Source organism: Rhinolophus sinicus, chromosome 1, assembly GCF_057876585.1.
Source record: "Rhinolophus sinicus isolate RSI-liver-muscle chromosome 1, RSI-T2T, whole genome shotgun sequence".
Taxonomy (NCBI): Eukaryota; Metazoa; Chordata; class Mammalia; order Chiroptera; family Rhinolophidae; genus Rhinolophus; species Rhinolophus sinicus.
In genome coordinates, this window is record NC_142501.1 from 42,042,092 (window position 1) to 42,067,381 (window position 25,290).

The window sequence follows — 25,290 nt, forward strand, 5'->3', positions numbered from 1 at the left end:
CAATTTGACTTACTCTTGGCTTCCAAAATTAAGGTGAAATTTTTCTTATGATTGTACAGCTCTGAAACTATATTTCTGAATCAAATTTTATGTAATTGCTTTTGTCTGAGGGAGAGTTTTTTTTCTGGCTGCACTGAGGCTCAGAGCCCAGTGTTTTGTGGCATCTTCTCTTCCTTTTCACGGGCTTCAGGGCAACATTTCAGTGTGTTCTCTCATTCTCTGCTCCTTTGACTTCTCTCACCACGATTAATTGAAGAAGATCACCAAGCAGTCATGATAAGCGTGTATCAAATTTGGTCCTATGAAAGCATTTGCCCATTCATTCTTAATATTCCATTTAGCCATGCTCACTCAATTCCTGCTACACCATTCTGCTCCCAAGCTCCCTAGAAAACAGTTGACGGAGATGAACACAAGGCAATCACAATATCTGCTTCAAACCTCAGGCCAAATTCATTTTTCATACCTTTCTTTGAAAGATTGAAAATGGATTTTGAAGAGAATATGATGGCAGTCTTCTTCTTTTTTTTTTTTTTTTTTTTTCTTTTATAAACACAGTTGTAAAATTTCTGGGAGAGATGTGGTGCCAGCTTAATTCGGAATCGTGCCTCAACACCTCTTGGAAACCACACAGAGAAAAACAGAACTTTTTTTTTTAAAGTCACGAAATGTGTTTATAGTGAAGCCAGGAGACAGAGAAAACCTGCTAACTGTATTTACATTTAAAAAACTGCCAAGAACATCTGAGGCCAGCAAAACTCTGTGGGAAGCCAGCGAGGAAGCACCAGGGAAGCAAGGGAAGCACAGAGGGGTTAGTGGCGGTGCAGAGCAGCAATCTCCACAGAGAGTTAGGCCCTCAGGAGAGGAATGGTCCACCCTACAAGGGAACTGCTGCAAGGAAGGGTTAGATCCAAGAGGTTAGAAGTTCTGGGAAAGGGTGAGAAGAAAGGTATGGAAGGTACCCAGGGAATCCAGAGTTGGCATATGTCAGAAAGCATCAACCGAATATACATTTGAAAAGGCAGGTTCTCTGTTTTGGTTGCAGTAACTGGTGCAGGAATGAGGGGAGTGTAGGGCTGGCTGGAGAAGCCATCTTGAACCAGGGTAAGTTCAGGGAGGCACAGAAGATGTGGCTTCACAATAGTGTCATATTTAAAGGAAACATTCTTCACTATACGAACAGAGGAAAGAGAGCTCTTGAGTTGTTAAGCCAGGAAAGCTACCCTAGTCCTTCCTACTCCTTGACTATCTTTCCACCTCTAACCTCTTGCAAAAGCTGGTTCAGGACAACACAACAATAAGAAATCTCTCTCTTTAAAAAAAAAAAAAAGAAATGTGTAGTAGTCATCCAAAAACACGCTAAGAAAATATATGCAAAAGAACAGCAAGACATTTCTACAAAGAAAGTTTTCAGGAAAAGATGCTATAGAGCAGACAAAAATTATAACTAAATAATCTTTAGTTAATGTGAAAAAATTAAATGAATCCCAAATATGAAAGTCAAGATAGATAAACTCAGAGAAGAGACGAACACAACAGAAGATAATAGTAGAACTCGGGGGGTAGGGAGGGAAGCAAGACAAAAAGTTACAAAAATGAAAAAAAATAATAAATATAAATAAATAAACAAGAGATTTGTCAACAGTGAGACCACAGTAAAGGATATAGAGGATAGAAATGGTAAAAACAAACAAAATAAAAGAGAAATAAAGAGACAGGATTAGCAACAAATCACACTGTAGAAGTGAAGCAAAGTATAGCCTTTGTATGCTTAGTTGGAATTTCAAAGGAGACACCCAAAAGAAAGCAACGATTGAATATTTTAACCAATAATTATAGAAAATTTGGGGCACAGAACCATCAACACTGAGTCACACTTTGGTGAAGTCGCTGTCTTTAAAGATACGGAAAAAACATCTTCTTTGGAGTCCTTTAAAGATGTAGAAAGAATCCTTGCTGTTTGGGAAGCCAAGCAATAAGATAAACACACTTTTAAGGAAGATAAAAGCAGGCTGACATCAGTCTTCTGTGCAGAAATATTCAGTCCCAAAAGAAACCTAGCGCACTCAAAGCAAGAAAGTGAGTCAAGAACGTCATATTCAGCCAAGCCTAACTTTAAATACAAAGGGGGAATTTTATTTTATTTTGATGTTGTCTTTAGAGAATTGGATTAATCAGAGTTATTTTTATGGTCTCATCAAAGTCAACACATTATTTTATTTTATGTAGTTTGTATGTATGTATGCATGTATATATGCGTGTGTATGGGATATGAATGTATTAGGCATGTATGTTTCTGTGTAGGTAGGTAGGTATTATTTATGTAATAAAATAATAAACTCAATGACCCTAACTATAAGAACTAAAACATTATATTAACTCATGCCTCCTTATGGACTGCCCCACCAGGCCATACCTCTGCCTCCGTATACCAGGGGTAAGAACTATCCTAAATCGTGTGTGTGTGTTCCTAAAACTATATATAGTTTTATTTGTTTTTAACTTTGTGCAAAAGGTATTTTGCTGTATTTGATCCTCTAAGACTTCCAATCTAATACCCCATAAATTAAAAGAAGTATGATAATTTTATGTACCATTGTATTAGTCAGACAGAAGCCATGCCCGTTATTTGACTAATGGGATTTGATATAAAGCACTGGTACCAGGTACAAAGTTGTTTTCCACTGAAAGGTAACATGGAGGTAGGAACTGCAGGAAGAACTTACCATCCCCTATGGCTGAGAAAACAAAGGAAACCAGGGGACAAACAGAAAAAGAAACATATGGCGCTAAAAATGAGACCTCTGAGAAGGAAGCACTGCTCAGTGGATTCAGGCATCTCTGAGCCTAGAGGAGGGTGCTCCCAGGGGCTCTGACCCGGGCCTCTGAGGAGGGCGTGGCTTTCTCTGCTGAGGGCTGTTACCCAATTGGTTCTGCAAGTGGTGGAAAAACTATAAACTCGACTCAGCCTCTGCTACAAGAATGAATAGCCACTGTTGCTGTGAAGAAAGTTTGCTGGGGGTGGGGGGGTCACAAAGACAGGAAACAGGAAGCCAAGAGGAGGAGTAAGTCCCTTCTTCCTCCTCCAGCACTGAAGTCTCCCCTAGTGCCCCCTATTGACAAAGCTTTTAATGGGTCTAGCTGACAAAGCACAAGTGTGATTTGCAGTCTCTCAAGGCTTATGTCACAAAGCAGATTATAGAAGCATGAATTTGGAGCTAAGGGGCAAAATCCTAATAGCTGGCATAGCCATGAAAAAAAAAAAGTCTCCCAAGGAAGCTTTCTGAGATGTTATAAAAAAAATTACACATTAAAATAGATGAAATATGGCACATTGCTAATTGGTTCACATTGTTGGGTTTAGCTGTAGATCATTTATTTTGATGGCTATATAATATTCCATTGTGGAAAAATGCCACAATTTATCCATTCTTGTGTTAAAATGCTTTTGGATTATCTCCAGGTTTTGCTATTGCAAATACTATTATGAATATTTTTGTGCACATCCTCTGATATACTTGTCAAGGTTTTCTCTTGGATATGAAATGTGGCATGGAATTGCTTGCTTATAATAGAGTTTGTAAATGTTTGATTTTAAAATACATTACCAAACTGTTTTTCACAGTAGTTCTACCAATTTACACTGTGACCTGGGATTGATAAATCCTATTGTTAGACATTCTCTCCAGGACTTGGTATTATCGGATAGCTTTGAACAGGTTAGAACTCAGGGAATATTATTCATATGCATATGTGACACAGTGGAAAAATTACTCTTCTCATGGAAACTACAAGAAGACACACTCCCAGCCAATGAAGAGATGAGGAAATTTTGGCAAAAGACTGGTGGCGGAAACTCGTTTCATATATCTGATTGTCTGCATGACATCTTCCCTTGGATGTCTAATAGACATCTCAAACTTAATATGTTCAAAATTGAACTCCTGCTACCCCAGCAAATCTGTTCCTCTGGCTGTCTTCCCTATCTTAGCTAATGCCAATTTTGCATTTGCTATTACCAAGAGCAACAAAACCTTGGAATCACCTTGAATCTTCTTTTTTTCCCTCACATTCCTTATTAAAATTACCAGCAAATCCTTTTGGATCTGCCTTCAGAATGAGTCACACATCCGATCACTCCTCACGATCTCTACAACCCTACCACACTGGTCCAAGCCACCATCACTTTCCACCAAATGGTGATAGTCTCCTAACCATCCTCGCTGATTCTGTCTTTGTCTTCCTTCAGTCTTTTTCTCCATTCAGCAGCTTCAGTGATCCTTGAAGTATGTAAGCCAGATCATGTTACTCCTCTGAACAAAATCCTCTGGTGGATACCCACCTACCTGAGAGTAAATGTGAAAATCTTATAATTTCAAAGTATATCTATACAATCTCCTACAGGGTTCTGTGTGAGCTGGTCCCCCATTAACTTTCAACCTCATCTCCTACTTCTTTACCCCTTGTTCCTTCCACTCCAGCCACATGGCCTCCCTGCTCTTTCTTAAATAAGCTAAGTATTCTCCTGCTTAGGGCCTTTACACTGGTTGTTCACTCCACCCGGAATACTCTTTTGTCAGTTGTCTGAATAGCTTGTTTTTTCTTCAAATATGACTTAAATGTCATTTTCTTGATGGGCTTCCCTGCCTGCTCTGATTAAAATTGCAAACTGTTTACCTTCATCAGTAAACGGGATCAAATACATGGTGATGGAAGGAGAACTGACTCTAGGTGGTGAACACACAATGTGATATATAGATGATATAGTACAGAATTGTACACCCGAAATCTATGTAACTTTACTAACACTGTCACCCCAATAAACTTTAATTTAAAAAAGAAAGAAAGAAAGAAAGAAAGAAAGAAAGAAAGAAAGAAAGAAAGAAAGAAAGAAAGAAAGAAAGAAAGAAAGAAGCAACTGAGTGTATGCCATTGAGGATGTTTACTCTGTAGACACTTCTTGAAAGTCACTTCTATGACTTTCAAATATTCTACCCTTCCCTAATAAAAGCTGATAATTCTGCCCGCCCAAAAAAAATTGCAAACTGCCCCACTCAATGGCATTTACTATTCACTTTTATATGTTTTAGTGTTCTCTAAAGCACTTATTACCATGTAATATACAAATATTATATTTCTTCACATCTAAGAAACCATCAATTACAAGAAACACTATAATTTTATGTACCATTAGAAATTACTTAAATTAAAAATTGCTGCCAACAAAACTGACCCACTGCTGTCTTACTGCTTCAAAAGTATTTTACACTCACAGGAAAATATATTTTAGATTTATCTAGTTATTGCTTTTTATTATATATCACTATTGTGTAAACCCAAGAAAAAAATATTAGCAAAATAAATTGTTTAAGATATTCCTAAAATTTCATCACATTCAGAGTTCAACTGTTCTGGATCATGTGACTCAGACTCACTCACCCACAAGGTGTTCTCCACTCACCATATTTTGTGCCCTTGGGAACTTTGGTGATGCAGCATTTCTCAAGAGTGCTCTGCTGGTGTCTCTAGGATTTGGTCCCAAACTGCTGACTTTACAAGTTTTGATGCATATGAAGAGGGAATAACAGCTACATCTTGATTGACACTGGACCAACAACAGCAACTGGAAGACACAAACAAATCTCTGAGGTGTTAAAATGTGCAAAAATATTTGTCTTCAAATAAATCAGTTATGATATTTTAGTTATTTGTTCATTGCCTGTATCCTTGTACAGAGAAGGCAGGCTAGAAAAAGGCAGGATTTTTGTTTGTTTTTTTCCCTGCAGTAGCCCCAGGGCCTAGTACGATCCCTGGTACATAGTCGTCCGTTTGTTCTACTGTACTAATAACCATTAAATTAGAATAATGGATTGTGCTTTCTAAGCGCTGCATGACCTCTGTGAGATTATGTTGAGTGAATAAATCTTCCCTGTCCCGTTACTCCTTTTTAAAACTGGAAATAAGTTAGGACTCTTTCTTTAGACCTGTAGGGGGTTCTGATTCTGAATGAGACATCTTCCATTTATTCATTTTATAATTTCTAACAAGAGTTGGCAAAGTTGTAATAAAACTAATGGATGAATGGAGTGCACTCTGAAATTGTACACCTTTGATAACATTCTATCGGAAAACACACCATTGCTTAAATAAGGGGATCAAAACATTTATAAATAGAAACTGTTGTTTATCAGCTCTGGGAAAAAGGAGAATATTGCTCAGATGAATCACTGCAAATTTTTTTGTATCAGAATGAATCAAACCAAACTGACTGGGTGTGATGTCCCGATTTTATTTTATTGCCAAACTAACACCTTCTCAAATGGCACCAATCCTACGAAGAAGATAGACGATTTCTAGCCTGATTCTTTTACTTGCTGCCTTTAATACCTTGATACATTCAATCAGCATTTATTGAGAACCCACAGGTGCATGAGGCATAAGAAATTATGGAGTAGAGGAAACAGCATAGATAAAACCAGTGTGCCTGAGGGAAGATCATTCCAAATGCCTCATTTAAATGCCTATATACCAAGACCAGCCCCTTTGGCAAATGGTAGGTGGGACCTAATCTAGTGTGTAAAAAGCTTAATTCTGAATGTAAAATGCAAACATTTTCACTTTCTAGTGTAATTATGCAATAATTATGGTAACTTCATTTTATTTTTTTAAACTAAATTAAGCTTTAAAAAATTGTTTTGCCAATTGTATCATTGTTTTTAACTGATTTGCGCAGTCCACCTTTAATTTGAAACCATATTCTATTGATTTTTGTTGTATCCATGAGCAGATTTAAGAGAGTGGACTTCTAAAGGAATAGAAGCAGTTTGCTTATTTCTCTCTAAGATGCTACCCTCCACACTTCTTGTCATCTGAAATAGTTAAATTAATAATAATAAAAAAGGAACCCTGTGGCTGCTCTATCATGTTCATCATGTACAAAAGTCTTTGATACTTTTACCCTCCAGTTTCTTTTCATTTTTAAAAAGGGTGAGATGCATGAGGAATGGAAGACGAAGTCAATTACATGTTTATGCCCTTCAGGAAAATAGAAATTATCTATTTCTTGGCTGTGTTCTGTAGCTACTGAGAAAAGAAACAGAATTGAAGACTCAGAAATCAGCAAGTATGATAAATACTTAGAGGGTGTGCGCAGGGTGTGCTAAACATTGGAGCAGAGGGTGGAGTGGGGGAGAAGGAGAGTCTATCTATCTATCTATCTATCTATCTATCTATCTATCTATCTAATCTATCTATATCTTGAAGATATATACATATATATCTTTGCATATACTTCAGCACTTTACCATTAAATTCCCAGTGTCGGTACCATTTTCCAATCCCTGCATATCCAATATGATAAGTGTAAGTGATTATATAGCATAGCATTATAATCACTTATATATTATGCCTGATTTTAGAGCCAAATATACAGAACTTTGGAAACTATTTTTTTTTAGAAATTTTGACATTGTTCCTGGCCTCCTAATGGTGTGTTTATAATTTTCACCATAACATCTTTGATTCCACACTTACTTCCCTCTCTTAATTTTTTTCCTTGTTTTATATCTAAAGTGCAAATATTCAGAATGTATCAGATTATGAAACTTTCTATCTCCAAAGGTATAAGTAAGTGTTTAATGAGTTTGAGTCTGATTGTCTGTTTTTAATACAAACTAAGCTTTCAAATAGTGGAGCAGGTTGAAGAATGGAAGTACCCAAAGATACGTTAGAAGTATAAAGGGAAACAGATGATGATGGACTATGAAGTCTTACCCAAAATAGTATAAATAGTCTTCATAATGTCATGATGTCTCATAGATACATTTCTTTCTATAGACGAGAGTGAACATAATAAGAGTTAGAGACCCATCTAAAGTTTCACAGAGTAACAATAAATATGTGCCAGTAAAAACACTCTATTAAGATTCTGGGGACAAGAAAGCTGCCTTCCACTGACCTGGGTTGGTAAGGGAATCTGAAGGTGGTTGCAAGGTTGGAGGTGAGGATGGTGACTTCTCTACTCACCCACAGTGTACGCAGGGACAGGGCAGAATCTGGCAGTGGCCTAACTCACTACTCTTACTCTTAACTCACTATTCTTATTTAAATAACTTTTGTACATTCTTCCTTAATAAATGAAGCTCTGTCTGGTGATTTTTTTTTCTATTTTTACAAAATTTAAACGAGAGGAAGTTGAGCAAAAGTACATTCTTTTGCATAATGACTCCAATGTCTTTCCTCATGATTTGATGGGTTGTTTTGTTTTGTTAAGTAGGCAAATAGTTTAAAGTCCAACATTTAAAATTTGCTGGAAGAGTGTCCTGAATTAAATACTTCCTCTTGGGACCACATTCACAAGCTTAAGAAGACGCGTAGTGGGAAAATAGAGCCATTATAAAGAATTGCACTTTAGAGCATTTTTCCATTTATTCAGTAAAGCACAATCCATTATTTTAATTTAGTGGTTCTCTGCATGGCAGAAAATAATTAGTGGTGTCACCAAATAACTATCACAAAGTGACAGCTCAATAAAAGACTTGGGGAATCAAAATCCTAGTTATTATTTTAAACGAATAGTCCTGTTCTTATATTTAAATCCATAGCCTGTTTGAAAACCAGACATTTATGAAAATTAGTTCTCAAGTTGAATATAAACATGAGATGTTGCAAATAGAACCCAATGGCAGGAAGGCATGTCCAGACTTCCAAATACTCTTGAAAGATTCTGAGGAAAAGTTTTGCAGTAATGTAAGTCCTCCATGCACATTAAACTCATCTATTGAGACACTGTCTTTGCTCTACATTTGTAAACATTTGCAATTATCAAATTCATCACCTGTGGTAGTAAAGCAGACCCACTTGGTAAACAACAAACACATCTACTACTACAAATGAGAGCTAATGCATGAGCTAATGCGTGCATATGTTTCAAAAAAGAATCATCCATTGTTCCAAATAGGGCTTTAAGGCTATATAAATGTAACGTATACATTTGATCATGCCTTTTCACTTAGAAAAGGACAGTCTCTGAGATCAAATGTCTACCAGATGTAAACCTGACTCTAAGCAATTGAGTTCATGTCATAGCCATTTTTAAGCACAACAGTTTGAAAAAATGCAAGTTACACCATTCTAGGAAAAGTCAGTTCTCATTTACTCTTCATACTCAGTCTCTCACAGAATCTTAGAAACATGAGGAAACTTGAAGATGATCTATTTCTTTCTCATGTTTGATACTGACTTTTTCATCTCTCGTGCTCCTACGTGGGCAATTTTTATCCCTTTATTAATAGCTCAAGGTTGGTCCGTCTTTATGTTTCAAAGTGTAGGACAGTTTACATGACGTTAAGGACACAACTTCAAGCAATACCAGCGACCCATTCCATAGTTTTCACATAGGTGCAGTGAAAGATGAGAACACTCCTATCTCACTTATGCAAGTGAAAATCGCACTCGTCATTTATAGAATAACTTACTGGTTTTTTGTTCAGTTTCTCTAATGATCTTTGTCACACGTCCTTTTTTCCAAAGAAAATAATCTGTCCCATTATATTTCTGATATTGACACCTCTGTATTTCTGTCAGATTTCTACATTTCCACAAATTACTGACAAAAATGTTGAAACTTTCAGAATTTCACAGGATATTTTCAAACAATGCTACAGCTTGTCAACACTGAATAAGAGTCCTTAAAGAAGGTCATTTCTAAAGGAAAATAAACTGCAGTGCTAGAGGCAGAATCATACCAGGAAATCATGCAACTTGGACTTTTGCTTATTACAGACTTATATCCTAGGAAATGGGTATGGAGTCGGAGGGACGAGAAGGCTGTTTTCCAAAAATTCGGTTTTAGGAAGCAGAGTCTTACAGGTTGACTGGAGCACGAGCCCCTGATATGATTCCTGCACCTTGGGGATTTTGATATTTGCAGATCGTGAGAACCATCTCCTCAGTTCCCACCCCCACTTCTCCTTCCCCGAGATCACAGCTCAGTGGCAGGTAATACATTCACCTCGGAGCACCAGCTCCACTGTACCAGCCCAGACCTGTTCTGAACTGCACGAACCTGCTTTCCTGTATGGACACTGAGGAGCAGGGAAGGACAATCAACTCTGGCGTCTTTCCCCACCATGCACCAGTTGCATGATGTTGTGTAAGTACCGTAACTTCTCTGAGCTTCTATAAAACGGAAATAAGAACGCTTAGTTTACACAAGGGGTGTGAGAGAGCAAGCAGACAGGCCACAACATTCAACAATGTGCTTGTTTTATGGTAGGTCTTCAATAGCTTCTAGGTGCCCTTCTTCAATTAAATGGTACCAGCCTGTTCTTTAAGCTTGGCAGGTATAACAAATTGCTCACCAGAACCACAAAAAGAAGAAAATGCTCCTGCCTTGTGTCATCTCAAATTTGGGTTTAGAAACAGAGAATAGTAATTCATCTGGGGACACCCATCTAGGAGCCAAAGTAGCAGTATTTTTTTTCCCCTGCATCAGTTAGCATTGTTGATTGCAAACAAAAAAACCCAATTTTTTCTACTTTCAGTAGAAAAGGAATTTAGTAGGAAGACTCGAGATTCGCTCACAGAATTGAAAGGAAGGTGGGAAACAAGGCTTGAGAAATGTCAGGAAGTAAGAGAGCTAGGTAGCAGGAACCAGCATTGAAATTGCATCAATGCCCCTGGTGACAGACACCCTTACCCCTGCTGCCATCAAACATCATTGCCACAGAGCACTTGATGCTGCAGCGCTTCATATGGCCTGCTCTAGATTCTGCTGCTGCCATGAATAATTTCTAATAAGTCTTGAATTTTTCATACATCCCTTGCTATTCAGATTTCTTGGTTGTCAAAATGGCAAATATCAACTACATCCCCTCAGTGGCTTTCACAGCAAAAATTAGCCCGGTTTTGAAATACCGGTTTTAAGGAGGTCTCTGGATAAAGAGAAAACTGCAGTCACTGCTGTTTGCTTTAGAGAGGCAAGTCACCTATTTAAATAATCAGCTCTATTAGATTTCTCCAAGTAGAACAACCACTTCTCTCCCCCTGCCTGATCCCAAGTTCAGACAGGCTGGACTTGGAAAGAATCACCCTTTTTAAATGAGTAGTGCTTCTCAAGTTTGGGTAGGTGGCAGAGAACCTGAAAGTCAAATCCCTGAATAGATAAAATACTGTAGGGTTAGGCACAATATATGTTTAGTTCAAAACAGTAGCTCCAGCGTCTACATAGTGCTGAGCAAAGAGCACAGACTCAAAGAATATTTGTTGAAGAATATACAAAACTTGAAACATAACAGAATATTTTGCATGAGATACTATTGTGTTGTCATGTACCACGCAGGCATTTTGGCCAATGAGAGGCAGCATATAAGATGGTGGTTCCATAACGGAATTGAAAAATTTCTTCTGCTTAGTGACTTCACAGTGCGATGCATTACTCACGTGTTTGTGGGGATGCTGGTGTAAACAAACCTACTGCCCTCCCAGTCATATAAAACTAAAGTAATACAATTATGTATGGTACATAGTGGATAATGATAATAAATGACTATGTTACTGCTTTATTTACTATACTAGTTTATTTACTACTACGGTGTTCATTATATTCTACTTTTTATCATTATTTTAGAGTGTACTCTACTTATAAAAGTTTGGTGTAACACAGTATGCCATGACATGTCAGCAGCAGCCTCATACATCTTGTGTTTACTGTGTCTCTTGATTGCACCATTGTCTCTTGTGCCTGATCTAATCTCATGTTGATTTGTACAGTAACATGCCGTACAAGCTTGTAGTGTGGGAGCAATAGCCTAGGTGTGTAGTAGGCTATAGCATCTAGGTTTGTGTAAGTGCACTTTATGATGTTTGTACAAGGAAATTGCCTAAAGACACATTGCTCAGAATGTAGCCCCTTCATTAAGCAGCACATGACTGTATACGGTTGTAAAAGGTACATTAAGCAAGTACAACTCATGGTAGATATTAAAAATGCAATTTTATCTTCCAATGTCTCTTTAACATGTTTATCCCTTTCCATTGGATAAAATCTCTGGCAGTCTCACTGACTATCCTGGTCATTCTTAAGTAATCGTAAATCACTTTAAACTCTAAGTTGCAAAACATGGACTTGACTCAGAAATGAGAACATCTGGTCCAATATACTACTTGGTACTTCAGACTTTATTTAAAGGCAAGACATCCCATCTCAGCAAGGCCTGTAATGCAGCAGCCAAGGAAAGGATTCCCACTGGTGAGGAGAAATATGTGGGTGGAATCATGAAAGAGCAGTAGGAAAAGAGGGCCACCTTCAGTTAGGGCTGGTTTAGGATATCTCCTAATCTGTGTAGAAAACTTAGATAGAAAAAGGAGGCTCGTACCCTTTTCAAGTGTGGGCATACTTGAAAATGTGTGAGTACTCTATTTAATGGTTTCTGCTTTCAGACAGGATGCACTGCTTCTTAATGATGACTGGTTTTAAGGTCAACTACAGCCCAACGAAAAGGCTGGACAACGGGGGAGTGGCCTGGGGAACCCAACCAATAAGAAGTCTAACATTTGGGCTTTTTTCCCTCACTTTGAAAATATGTTGCTAGTGAACTCTGTTTTTCAAAAATAACTTCTTATTTAACTAGTGAAATAAAAGGCCCTGCTCCTACCAAAGTAGACAATGCCCTCAAGTAGGAATGAACACGTCTTGCTACCATACGTCAGTGCTGAATATGGAAAAAAATCGACTGAATATGAGCAAATGGAAAACAATTTCCTAAGATGGTTTCCACTAGCTTTCTGGTCTCTATTACAGAAAGAGTCTCGAATTTCTCATGATTCTAGGAGGGTTAGTACAGAAACCGCAGAAATACCTATGGGAATAACAAAGGAAACTTTGTATTGAATCAGGTGCTTATTCCATCACGTTTTCTTCAAATATATTTTTACAAATATGAAACATTTCCCATTGAACTATTAATTGTGATCATTGATAATTCCTATAAAAAAGGATGTGTCCGATTCAAAGACTAATAGTCAAGAATAAGAATCATTACCACATAAAATCCAAAGAGAAATGGAGGGTATTACCTCCAGTAATACAAGTTCCTTGAAAGAGCCTTGTGGGGACAGAGTCCCAGAGAGCAGTTTCCAGGCTCTCAGCCTCACATGGAAAGGTGCTGGCTCCATTACTAGATGGCCATCAGCTGTAATCAGATGGTCATCCGCTGTGGCTGGGTGGCCATTAGCTGTAACCAGTTAGCCATTGGCCACTGATATAAATGCTGTGGTTATGCTAGGGGATGGTTGGTTGGTTGGTTGGTTGGTTGGTTGGTTGGTTGGTTGGTTGGCAGAGAAGCCGACAGCAGATTGTGGATCGTGTGGCTCTTGCTCCCTGTGTCTCCAACCCAGCTGCCAGTGAGACTATAGTGGTAAGACTCCCCTATCTATGGCTCCATTAGTGTTCCTTTTTGGCCTCACCATATCCTGCATTCTGGTGCGAGAAGCAGGACCAGAGTCCCCGCATGACAACCCTTAAGGAAAAATATTCAACAATACTCTCTTGATCATAAGGTCACCTTACTTCAAAATGGAAACCTGCTACAATCTGTCCTCAGATTACTTTCCAAACCAATTCCATTTTATTCTTTTATAAGAACCCATCCTTGACTGACGTAAGTAGCACCTGAGGTATATTTTTTAAAATATACATTTTCAGGCCACACCCAAGACCTAAAAGTTTCCTAGGTGATTCCAATGTTTACAGTCTACCATTTTGTAATATGCATTCCTTAATCCCACGTCCATATTTAAACTTGCTCTTTTCCCCATGTTCTAGAATATTCTTCCTTTTGCTCTCTGCCTTTAATGTGTGTCTAACAAGACCAGAGTAAGCCTGGTTTGTTTCCTAATCTTGTCCCAATCAACCAAACCATAAAAATCTCTCTCAGTTTTTGACTCTTATAATACATACTTTAGTACTCGTTTGACCTTTATGTACAATACTATACTAAGCTTTCTCTTTTTTTAAACTCTTTTTTTTCTTAGTCTTTCTCCTCCACCTCCTCCCCTCCTTTAATTTCTCCACCCCCTCCTCCTTTTTAATAAACAAAATATATGATACAATGAGGATTCCTGTGTAACCACTTTGTTTATGTTTTACATGTATCTTTTCTTCAGTTTTGAGTTACTGCTTTAGATTAGGGGTTAGATTCTCTCTTATCTCTCATATCTTCCATGGTCTACTACACAGAGTGAGTCCTCAATAAATATGTGTTGAAAACATTTCATAGTGAGAACTTTTTGTGAGATACAATTGAGACAGCAGAAAAGAAAGCCTCTAACATGAATGACACAGCCCAAAAGAAACAAACAGAAGGATCATGGAAGAAATAGTTCAGGGACACAAAAGGCTTTAAAACATCTCTCATGTTCTTAGCAAGATAGGAATAGATATTACATCCATGAAATAAGAGGAGAGACTATAAACAGATCATCTAACAACAAAGAAAACTTTGGATTTTAAAAATATACTAGCAAAAATTGAAAATTCAATCTAATAAGTAAAATATAAATTTAAGGAAAATCTCCCAGAAATGACTACAACAACAACATGAAAATAGACACTTGAAATACATATATTAAAATATAAAACATACTGGTGAATGTAAGTACAGTCAAATTCAGAATTTGACTTCAATACTGCACTATGGTGGTGTGCTAATCACTTAATTCTAGTATAAAGGTAAAAGGATGGAATTATTAAAAATAACTATAGCTACAACCATTGGTGAATGTATATCCCATATAAAAAGATGTAAATTAAGCAATCAAGCAAGCAAAAAGAAATAAAAGGCATTCAAATTGTAAAGAAAGAATTAAAATTGTGTTTGTTTGCAGATGATATGATTTTATATGTAGAAAACCCTAAAGACTCGACTAAACAAACTGTTAGAACTAATAAACAAAGCATGTAAAGTATCAAGATACAAAATTAACGCCAAAAAAAAATCATTTGTATTTCTATATACTGGCAATGAACTACCAGAAAAAGAAATAGAGAAAACAACCCAGCATACAATGGCATCAAAAACTTAGGAATAAAATACTTAGGAATAAATTTGACCAACAAGATATATATATTGAAAAGTATAGTATATGTTAAAAGAAATTGAAGAAAACACAAATAAATAGAAAGACAGCCATGTTTATGGATTAGAAGAGTTAATATTGTTAAAATGTCCATACTACCCAAAACCATCTATAGGTTCAATGCAATACCTATCAAAATTCCAATGGCATTTTTCACACAAATAGAAAACACAGTCTTAAAATGTGTATGAAAACATAAACGACCCTGAATGGTGAAAGCAATCTTAAGAAAGAACAAAGCCAGAGGTATCACACATCCTGATTTTAAACTATTTTATACAGCTATAGTAATCAAATCAGCATAGTAGTGGCATTGAAAACAGATACATAAAGCAATGAAACAGAATCAAGAACGCAGACATAAACCCACACACATATGATAAACTAATACTTGACAAGGGAGCCAAGAATACTCAAAGGGGAAATGATATTTTCTTCAATCAGTGGTCTTAGGAAAACTGGATATACACATGCAACGGTATGAAACCGGACCCCTACTTTATACCACTCACAAAATTTAATTTGCAATGAACTAAGGCCTTAAATGTAAGACCTGAAGCTGTAAAACCTGTAGAAGAAAACACAGGGAAAAAGCTCCTTGACATTGGTGTTCAAATTGTTCCATAATTGGCCAGTAACAGCCCCTTCAGAGTGGACCCTTTATACTTAGGACATCTCCCATCGATTTATTGAATATATATATATTTTATTTTCGTGTATAACAAAATGTTCCAGTCCTATCTTATACCTACGCTTCTCCAGTCTGGAATCAACCACTTTTACAAGGTGCCCTGAGAATAAATGGTGTTAAGAAATTAAGATCAGAGAAAACCATTGTTGAATTTGGTGATGATGAAAACTTCCAAGGAAACATTTCTAATAATGAGTTGGAATGAGAGTAAAATTTTATAGGAATAAAAAATGAGCAGGTGATTTTCCCCAAGTGACTGGTAAAGGCAATAAGAGCTATTAGTTCCAAAGAGAAAATTATATTGGGAAGGAATTTTCCAACAAGGCTTATGGAGAAGGAATTTAAGCTACACCTACAGAACTGGAAGAATTTTAGATCAGTGCCTCTTAGGCAGTATAGGTTATTATCGGGTGTCACTGTTCCCAGCCCTCATGGGGTTCATTCTAGTCTCCCCCATTCTCATATTTGTAACTCTCTTCCCCAACAGTGAAGAAGGTATACTCTCTGTTGTCGAGGTGTAGTGTTTGATATAAATCCAAAAGATTTTTCCTATTAAGTTTTTTAGATGTTTTATATCTTATTTTTTTTATCTACCTGACAAATGATTTTTTCAAGTGTCTTATTATTAGTGCATATATTCTGTATCTTTTCCTGTATCTCCAGTCAACATCTGCAATACTACTATAATTTAGCCCAGCAGTGGATGGTATTACATACCGCTTAACCAACTTTACATGAAGCATTTGTCTCACGTATTCTTAACTAAAGGAATCATAGCTTTGCATGCTTTGCAAGTTTACCTCACCAACCAAAAGTAAGATCAAAATGAACAAAGTCCATTTATTCTCTCTATCCACTCTAAATGCATATTAATGAACAACAATAATTTACTTCTCTGTCTTTTGGAACAATGAAGTAGACAATATTAACTAATTGTCAAAATAACTAATATTTCTCCCTGAAGACAAAAATTCTCCACATATTTTTTAAATTATTCACGTAAGGTATATAACAAAAAATGATATAAAATCTAGTTAACCTCCTATTCATACAGTAAGACAATCACTTAATTTTTCTGATTCTTTTAAATTTTTATCCATATGTAATTTTTTAAAAAAAAGATAAATGTAATATTCTTTACTTTTCAATTAAAAACATTTCCCCACTTTACCATATGGGCATTTAAGGTCATAATTTTGTAGTAGGCAAACAACAAATAGTCTAGACAATTTCCTTATTGTTAGGTCTTTTCACTGCTGTGAACAATTTGCAATGAGCATCTTCAAATATAAAACTCAGAAAAATAATTATCATATAATACTAAAGTTCCCAGAAGAAACTAATATAGGTATTATAGTTTAACTGTACTAGAAATTAAGAAAGAATACAGTTATTGAGCAAAAAATCCAACTCATGAAGTTATAAGAACAATATAATTAACTCAAAGAAATGAAAAATGAAGATGAGAACAGAAATTCATAAAGTAGAAAAAGTTATACAATAGGATCAAACTAAAAGTTAGTTTTTTGAATCAAGATTAATGAAGACTAATGTCCTCTGCCTAAATAATTTAAAAAATGCTCAGAAAGCCCAAAGAAACAATATCAGGAATGAAATCAGAGATATAACTCTAGGCATAGCTTACAGTATAATATTTTTGTTGTAGAATTATATTATTTTTTCCTCCAAAATAACCATATATTTAAGGAGAAACATTTATGGTTTTAAAAACACTTTTGAAACCTTAGAGGAGAAACAATATTCAAGTAATATTTGTAATACACCTAAAATGAGTTTAAACATTTCCATAAAGAATTAGTAGTACCAAGCTGTTTGATATTTCCTTAGGGACAAAGACATCCATTTATGACTTTGGAGTTTCCTATTGGTATATAGGGATAATGGAAAAGCTTGTATTACGGTGGAATTTAGTTTACTTCTTAATAGGGCTCTAATAACATACTCCTGGCTCAATCGATATTATCCCTTTTCCCCACATCATCCTGAGGGTTCTACAGAGATTGTAGCTACTCTGCTTCTAGTTCTGGAGAACTGCACGCACCTCCTCTTGATAGCATTCTCCAAATGACTTACCCTTGGAGGATTTGCCATTTTTGAAATATCTTACTCCATAAAGAGCAGAGGCTCTGCCACCATAACCCTCTAAGCTTTTGCATTTTTTGACATAAATAACTGAGAAATGGAATTACATCTCCCATTTGCAAGTACAGAGCAATGTGGGATGGTAACCCTGAAGCATAAATCAGGCTGAAAGATTTCCCCGCTCCCTCCTTTATCTTTTCTTGCATTTTATATATTCTGCCATAGAAATGTAAACATCTCAGCACCGGGGCTATGGGCACATGTTCCAAAATATACCACCCTGAACTAAGAATGAGAAGAAATCCTCACTGGTTTGCCCCTGCTGATCTCAGAAATAGTTTTCCCATCACTTTGTTCTGTCCCAGAGGCACCAGCTGTGTCTCCTGGGATTACATACGAGCGCTGCTATGTCGGACCCCTTTCTTGAATTTCCTGTAATTGGGTGTTTTTTTTCCCCCTAGGTTTTCCAGTTGGGCAAGATTTTCCTTTAGTAATTTGCTATCTGAAACCGGTGGTAAGATTTTCTCATAACGATCCCTTACAGACACCCAGTCCCCTTGTGGGAGAAAAGGAAGAGAACAGTTATATTCTGATTCATCAGACTGCTGTCATGATGGAATGGGGAAAACTAAGAAAACACTGCCTGCATGAGTTATGTTATCCTTGCCAGTTCATGCCTTGAAGAATTCGCTGTTAGCGTTAAGTACCTGACCAGCTGGAGAATGTGAAGGAAAAGAGTTATTCCACAAGGTTAAACAGCAGAAGAACAGATTTTTCAATTCTGCCTACGAAAGGTACGAGGACATCAGTTGAACCTTCTGGAAGTAACAGCTGGGCTATCATTTTATAGTGTTCTCCTTAACTAGAGGCTTGGCTAAAGATTCATATGATTGGAAGGAGAGGGGAAGAGACAGAAGGAGAAGGAAGAGGGTGCAAAGGAGGAGCAAGGGAGGAAAGGAAGAAGGAGAAAAAAATAGTTTTTGAAATTGCAAGAGTGATTGTGAGAGTCTAAGTGTATTATACCTACTGAGTGGAATTATACTAATCTATAACTTAAAATATGTACATATAAATAACTTTACAAAGTATAGTTTACGTTAAAATGTCAGATTTTTTAAATGAAAATAATGGACAGCAATAATCGTATCAGATTTGCCCAGGCCCTAAGATGGGTGGCAGCACGCGCCTACTGGACATTTAATGTGGGAGGGAAGATATAATGCTCTAGCCCCACCTGGCCACCTCCTGACCTGCTAAGCACATTGTCGCCACCCTCTATTGGCCCCACTTGTTTTGTTTAATACCCTCTAACTAGCATCCTCAGATCTGCTAGTTAGGCCCAATCTAGGATCAAGCCTGATCCTAGGTCATTTTCAATCAGTTCCTAATTTTCTCCAGGCCTTTTCCTGCTATATATCCATTTTCTCCCTTATCTGGTTCTCCCTCTTCTCAGATCCATTTCCTGCAAAGCCTCAAAGCTACCGTGTTTCCCCACAAATAAGACCTAGCCGGACCATCAGCACTAATGCTTCTTTTGGAGCAAAAATTAAAATTAATATAAGACCCGGTATTATATTATATTATATTATATTATATTATATTATATTATATTATATTATACCCAGTCTTATAGTAAAATAAGACTGGGTCTTATATTAATTTTTGCTCCAAAAGATGCATTAGAGCTGATGGCCCGGCTAGGTCTTATTTTCAGGGAAACATGGTAACATCTTTTAGTTTTATGCCAAAGGCTGTGAGTTCTCTCCATTCTAGTCTCTGTTTAAAGCTCACATACAGATGAGAAAAGTTTGCTCCCTATATTTCAATTAAGATAGACTCTCTTAGAGTGAAAGCACTTTGTGCAACTCAGGTTTGTTGTGTCCAGAGGAGGGACTACATGTAAAGGGCCAAAACAGAGCCTGCCTCACAGTGAGCACTCAGTTTTCTGCCGCCACGATTGGTGCCGCTATTACCACCCAGGCTTTGTGTAAAAGTGTCTGTTCTTTATAGCATCACTTGTCAAGAAGGCAAAAAGCAGAGTGGGAATGAAGGAACAAAAGAACAAAGAACTGCCCCTCATGCTTGAGTGCAACGCCCAGGCTTTCCACATGCCTAAGCAAATTTAAAAATCGTTTTCATTATTAATATTGACTCTGACGTGGAGGATGAACAAAATCCTGAATAAGTGAGAACTTGGGACTGCGACATTTTGTTATGTTTTTTTCCAACCCAAACACTGGTCTTACAAGTACCTCTGATATTTATTAAGGTTCACACACACAGGCAATCAACTGAGAGTTTTCAAAACGTGTTTCTAATAACAACTGATCATCAAATTGTGTTTCCAAGAAGTTTCCCTGAATTAAAGGGTCCAGTCTGGGGCCTTGGAAAATCCTTCTCTGGTCACCCCAGGATTTTCTCTTCTAACTTTGCACTCGAAACCCACGCCCAAAGGGACAATACTTAGTTCCCCAAATTTCCCTTTCATTTCCCCGCCTCTCGCCCCAATGCCCTAACAGAAATCATTAAAAATAGGTTCAGAACCTTTGATCTAGTATCATTATTCCCTATATTCTAAGGAATTAAATTGCACTTTCTAGGTAATATTGTTCCTGTGATAGGATAGTTTTGTAAAGAAAACAGTTGATGGTATGGCCAGGTTGATGTTACCATTCATTCATGGAGAGTGTTCCTTTTTTGATCCAGCTTTAACCCCATTCCCAACTGTAAAAACACTTCCTTTTATTACCAAATATTTTGAACCAGAGACATTTATGCTCCCTATTCCCCTCACCTCACCTCCCAGAGAGGCATTCCATCTTGCACCCTTACCCTTTTCCAGTTTCCGGGAAGCAGCGAGCCTCAGGACTAGGGCAAGACAGCCTGTGGCACCAGGTACCCAGCAGTGGACCTTTAGGTCAAGTAAGAATAAGTCCCATCCAGTAATGGCATCAAAAGGGCCACATAAGAGGCAATGTACCTGGCCTGCAGGTTTACTATCATTAAGACCTGGGTTTAAGTCATCATGTCTGATGAAGGTTCTGCTCATGAGGCCCGTTGAGTTATGTTCTCTATTTGATCAGGGTCTGCCAGTTACAGGGCGACACACACATCACCCTCTTACCCCCAGCCCCATAGGTCACCTTTCTGGTCTGGGTATTTTATTGTGTGGTGTTGTACTGGAGACCCTGCTCGCTGCACCATGTGTCATGCGGGGCGGCCTGCAGGGTCTCTGCTCCCGCTCCCCATACAAGAACGCAGGATATGGTGAGGCCAAAAAGGAACACCCACGGAGCCATAGATGGGGGAGTCATACCACTATGTTCTCTCTGGCGGCACTATACTCTCACTGGAGGCTGGATCCACACTGTCCGCAAACCGCCATCCACACTTGCCAGCCCAGCCGCCATCTTCTCGCTAGCCCCCATTCTTCCTCCTCTCTCTAGCGTAGCCACAGCAGTTATATTAGTGGCCAATGGCTCACTGGTTACAGCTGACGGCCAACTAGCCACAGCTGATGGCCATGCAATCACAGTTGATGGCCATTTACTACCTGAGCCAGCACCTGTCTATGTGAGGCCGAGAGCCTGGAAACTACTTTCTGGGGCTCTGCCCCCACATGTGGTATTCTTTAGAGTGGTCCAGTTTCCACACAATAATAAGCCCTGTTAGCCAGGGAGTCCCAGGTTTATCACAGCTACGAAAGGAGGCGGGCATTCTAATCTCTGCCCTGCCATTTAATCTGTTTACATTTTCTGGGTAAGAACGGAAGAGCACAGAGGCCGATAGGGATGAAGTCTGAGAATAGCTCAGCTGAACCAGAGTGGTCCTGCTCAAAGTTTTCCAAAGGTCTCCAACTCATCTGGTTTAAAAGCCACAGATCCTACAGTTGCCTTCAGGACCCTACATGATCTGTCCCCTATGATCTCTGACTTACTTCCTACCACTTCCTCTGCCTTAGCCATGTAGCCCTTTGCTGAAAGGCAGGGCCTTGGCACTGGCTGTTACTTTCGTCTGGAAAGCTCTTCTCCTAGAGTGCCTCATGGCTTGCTCCCTCACGGCCTTTGGGTCTTGACTCAAATGTACTTTTCACTCAGGCCCTCCCTGACCACCCTAATTTATCACTGCAACCTCTACCGCCAGCACTGCCCCTCCCCCTTCTTTGTGTCTCTCTGCAGCATTTATTTACGCATCTCTGTATGTCTGTCTGTGTGTAATTATATATGGATGGATGGGTCCTCCTCTATTGAATAAAAGCCCCCTGAGGTCAAGATTTTGTTCACTGCTGTATTCTCAGTATCTTGAAGAGTACCTGACACTTAGGATACCTTTCAGAAATATCAGTTGGATAAATAGATGAATAAATGAATTATGGTGAATCTTGGCTTTTATTAGGTATAAGCAATATGGTTCCCCTATTTTTAGTTCTCTTGGACACTGGAATTCATCAAAGGTAGCTTTTACTATTGAACAAAACAAGCCTGTTTACCTGGAAGAACAAGTGTTCTCTACATAAGAAATAGGAAATTAATATTTGAAGTAACACTTTGGTCAACACTTAATTCAGGCTGTGAAGAAAAAGCTACACTAAGCTCTAACATATGGGCCATACCAATATTTGTGGGCTGGATGAATCTTGGCTGTCCTGTGTGATGTAGGATGTATAGCAGCACCTCTGACCTCTACACACTAGCCTCTAGTAGCATTCCCAGATTGTGACAACCAAAAATGTATCCAAACACTGCAAAATGTTCTTGGGGGACAAAATTCCCTTAGTTGAGAACCATTGCTATAAAAGAACTTTACTTCAATAAAACAGATCTTAACTGATGTTAAATAATACCTCCCATAAGTACATATAATTCCCTTTAGGAGCAGTAAAATCACAGTACTCAATTTACACAGACACATTAAAAACAAAACAAGACAAGGGAGTCATGATAGTCAGTATCTAGTTAACAAATGGCAAAACACAAGCTGCACTAAACTCACTTTTTCGAAATCTCTTTTTTGTTTTAAAGTAATTCAAGAAGATAATAACCTATTGCTCTCAATTATTTGAGAGAAAAAAGATGTGAGGAAAAGAAGCTGGAAAACTCACTTGATGTACAAATTATTTGTTTCTTATACCCTGATGTGTTGGAGTCCACCTATGTTAATCCAGGTCTGTGCTTGCTCTTGATTTATGCATATTTCCATGACTTCTTCATAGCTCTAAATAAATTTTTAAAAACCTAAATATCTTCATGTCACAAAACTAGATCCTTACAGGATTGTGGAACGCACTCTCTTTACACACAAGAATTTAAATGATGGATGCAATAATCATCATCATGGAACCAGTCCCTACTAGTTCACAAAATAACCCATTTTCTTCCTATTATTTTCTGAAGTCCCATGCACAGTGTAAGGTACTGGTTTCAAAGTGGAGGAAACTGAAATGTGTAATTTCCCTGCAGAGTTAACCTTGTAGATGAAAAGAGGTTGAAGATGCCTACAGGGAATCCAGATGATTTCTATTATAGTGCATCATTTCCCACTGGATTTGACCTGTATGAAAACTGTGGTTTTCAGCTGTTTTCATTATAAACAGAGTTTGTAATAAAAATTTCTTATTACCATAGAATCTTAGAGCAGTTGCCTAACCCTGCTCAGCATTCACGGCAGTCATGGCTTTTGCAATATCACTGACATAGTTATCCAGTCTATGGCACAAATATCTCCATGTCTGGATGCTCATTGCTCCTTAGGAATCCTATCTCACTGGCAGAGTTTTAATTTCTAGGACATCTTTATGTTAAGCCAAAATTTGCGCTTAGTCAAGAGCAACACATGATGAAATTTTCCTGCCATGTGAAAGGTCTTCAATTGTTTGAAATTCCTTATCATTTCCTCTTAAATTTGTTATGTTTCTCTAAAGAACAAATATTGTATTGAATGCACTATCTGTAAGGATTTTATTTAAACATTTTGTTTGAGTTACAGTAAAGAAATTCTCCCTGGCAATTTTCATTTTTTAAAATAGTCTCAGGTGTACAAAACAATGTAATAGTTAGACATTTACACCCCTCACAAAGTGATAATCCCCCGCAATCTACTACCCCTCTGACATCATATACGATTGTTACAATTCCACTGACTCTATTCCCTATGCTGTACTCCACATCCCGTGTGTGTGTGTGTGTGTGTGTGTGTGTGTGTGTGTGTGTGTGTGTGTGTGTATATAGTTGACATTCAGTATTATTCAACTTCAGTTTCAGGTGTACAGTGCAATGATCAGGCATCTACACAATCTATGAAAAGATCCTCCTAATAAGTCTAGTGCCCATCTGGCCCCCTATATAATCTTTACAACATTATTGATTATATTCCCCAAATTTTATTTCATATTCCTGTGGCTATATTATGACTACTAATTTGCGTTTTCTAATCCCTTTATCTTCTCCCCTATCCCCACTCCTCTCCCATCTAGGAACCATCAGTTTGCAATTTTCAGTTTTAATTGCATGATCAACCATAAATATGCAAACTCAGATTAAAGTCAAAGACTAATAATTGCTGTCAATTGACTTATAAATTTTAAAATTAGTAAACACTTTAATATCCTTTATTATTTTAATTATCAAAATGCAACTGAACAGATGCATTAAATTAACAAAATTAAGTATCCTCTTGTTTTAGTTTCATATAAAACACTCAAATGAGAAAATAGTTACTCTTAAAAGTAACTATTAAAATAGATCGTGGAGTGTGTTTCTTTGGACTAATATTGAACAGGGGTAGAAGTAGAGCATAGTAAGTAAATTCCTGGATTGAAATCTTGGCTATGCCAGTTACTGTGTGACCTTGAACAAGTTACTTATCTATTAATTGATTCATCTCTAAGATGGGGGTAACAGTAGTACCTATCTCATAAGACTGTTGTGAAGATTTAATTAATCATGTAAAAGTCTTAGAATAATGCTCAATACACTTTATTATTATTAGTCTAATGTTCTAATCTTTATATATCTGTCCTTTATATAATGATCATTAATTGTTTCAAAGCAATGTATTATGCAGTTAGCAATGTGTGTGTGTGTGTGTGTGTGTGTGTGTGTGTGTGTGTGTGTGTGTTCGTGTATAAAATTATGCTGTTAGAGAAGATAACATGAGCGGGCAGGTGTTAAAAAAATTTTTCAGGTAAGAAATATTCAGATAATTTCTGTTTCAAGTCTGTCATGGTTTTCTGTGTTAAGGATTCAGTTCAAATTCATTTCTCCAAATGTCTGTGTACTTGCTTTTTAATCATATTTTTAAAGTAACTCAGTACTTAATTTTATGTACAATTTTGTGATTTGGAATTTTACCTTGCCTAT

At 37.4% G+C, this 25,290-nt stretch overlaps 1 long non-coding RNA gene across 1 annotated transcript in view; it reads right to left on the reverse strand.

The window, feature by feature from the left end:
* Positions 1 to 5,445: 5,445 nt before the first annotated feature.
* LOC148759052 (uncharacterized) overlaps positions 5,446 to 25,290 on the reverse strand; it is a 205,235-nt gene continuing 185,390 nt past the window's right edge. Inside the window, exon 4 of the long non-coding RNA XR_016021352.1 lies at positions 5,446 to 5,623. This is a non-coding gene — a long non-coding RNA (uncharacterized LOC148759052). The remainder of the gene's footprint in view (positions 5,624 to 25,290) is intronic.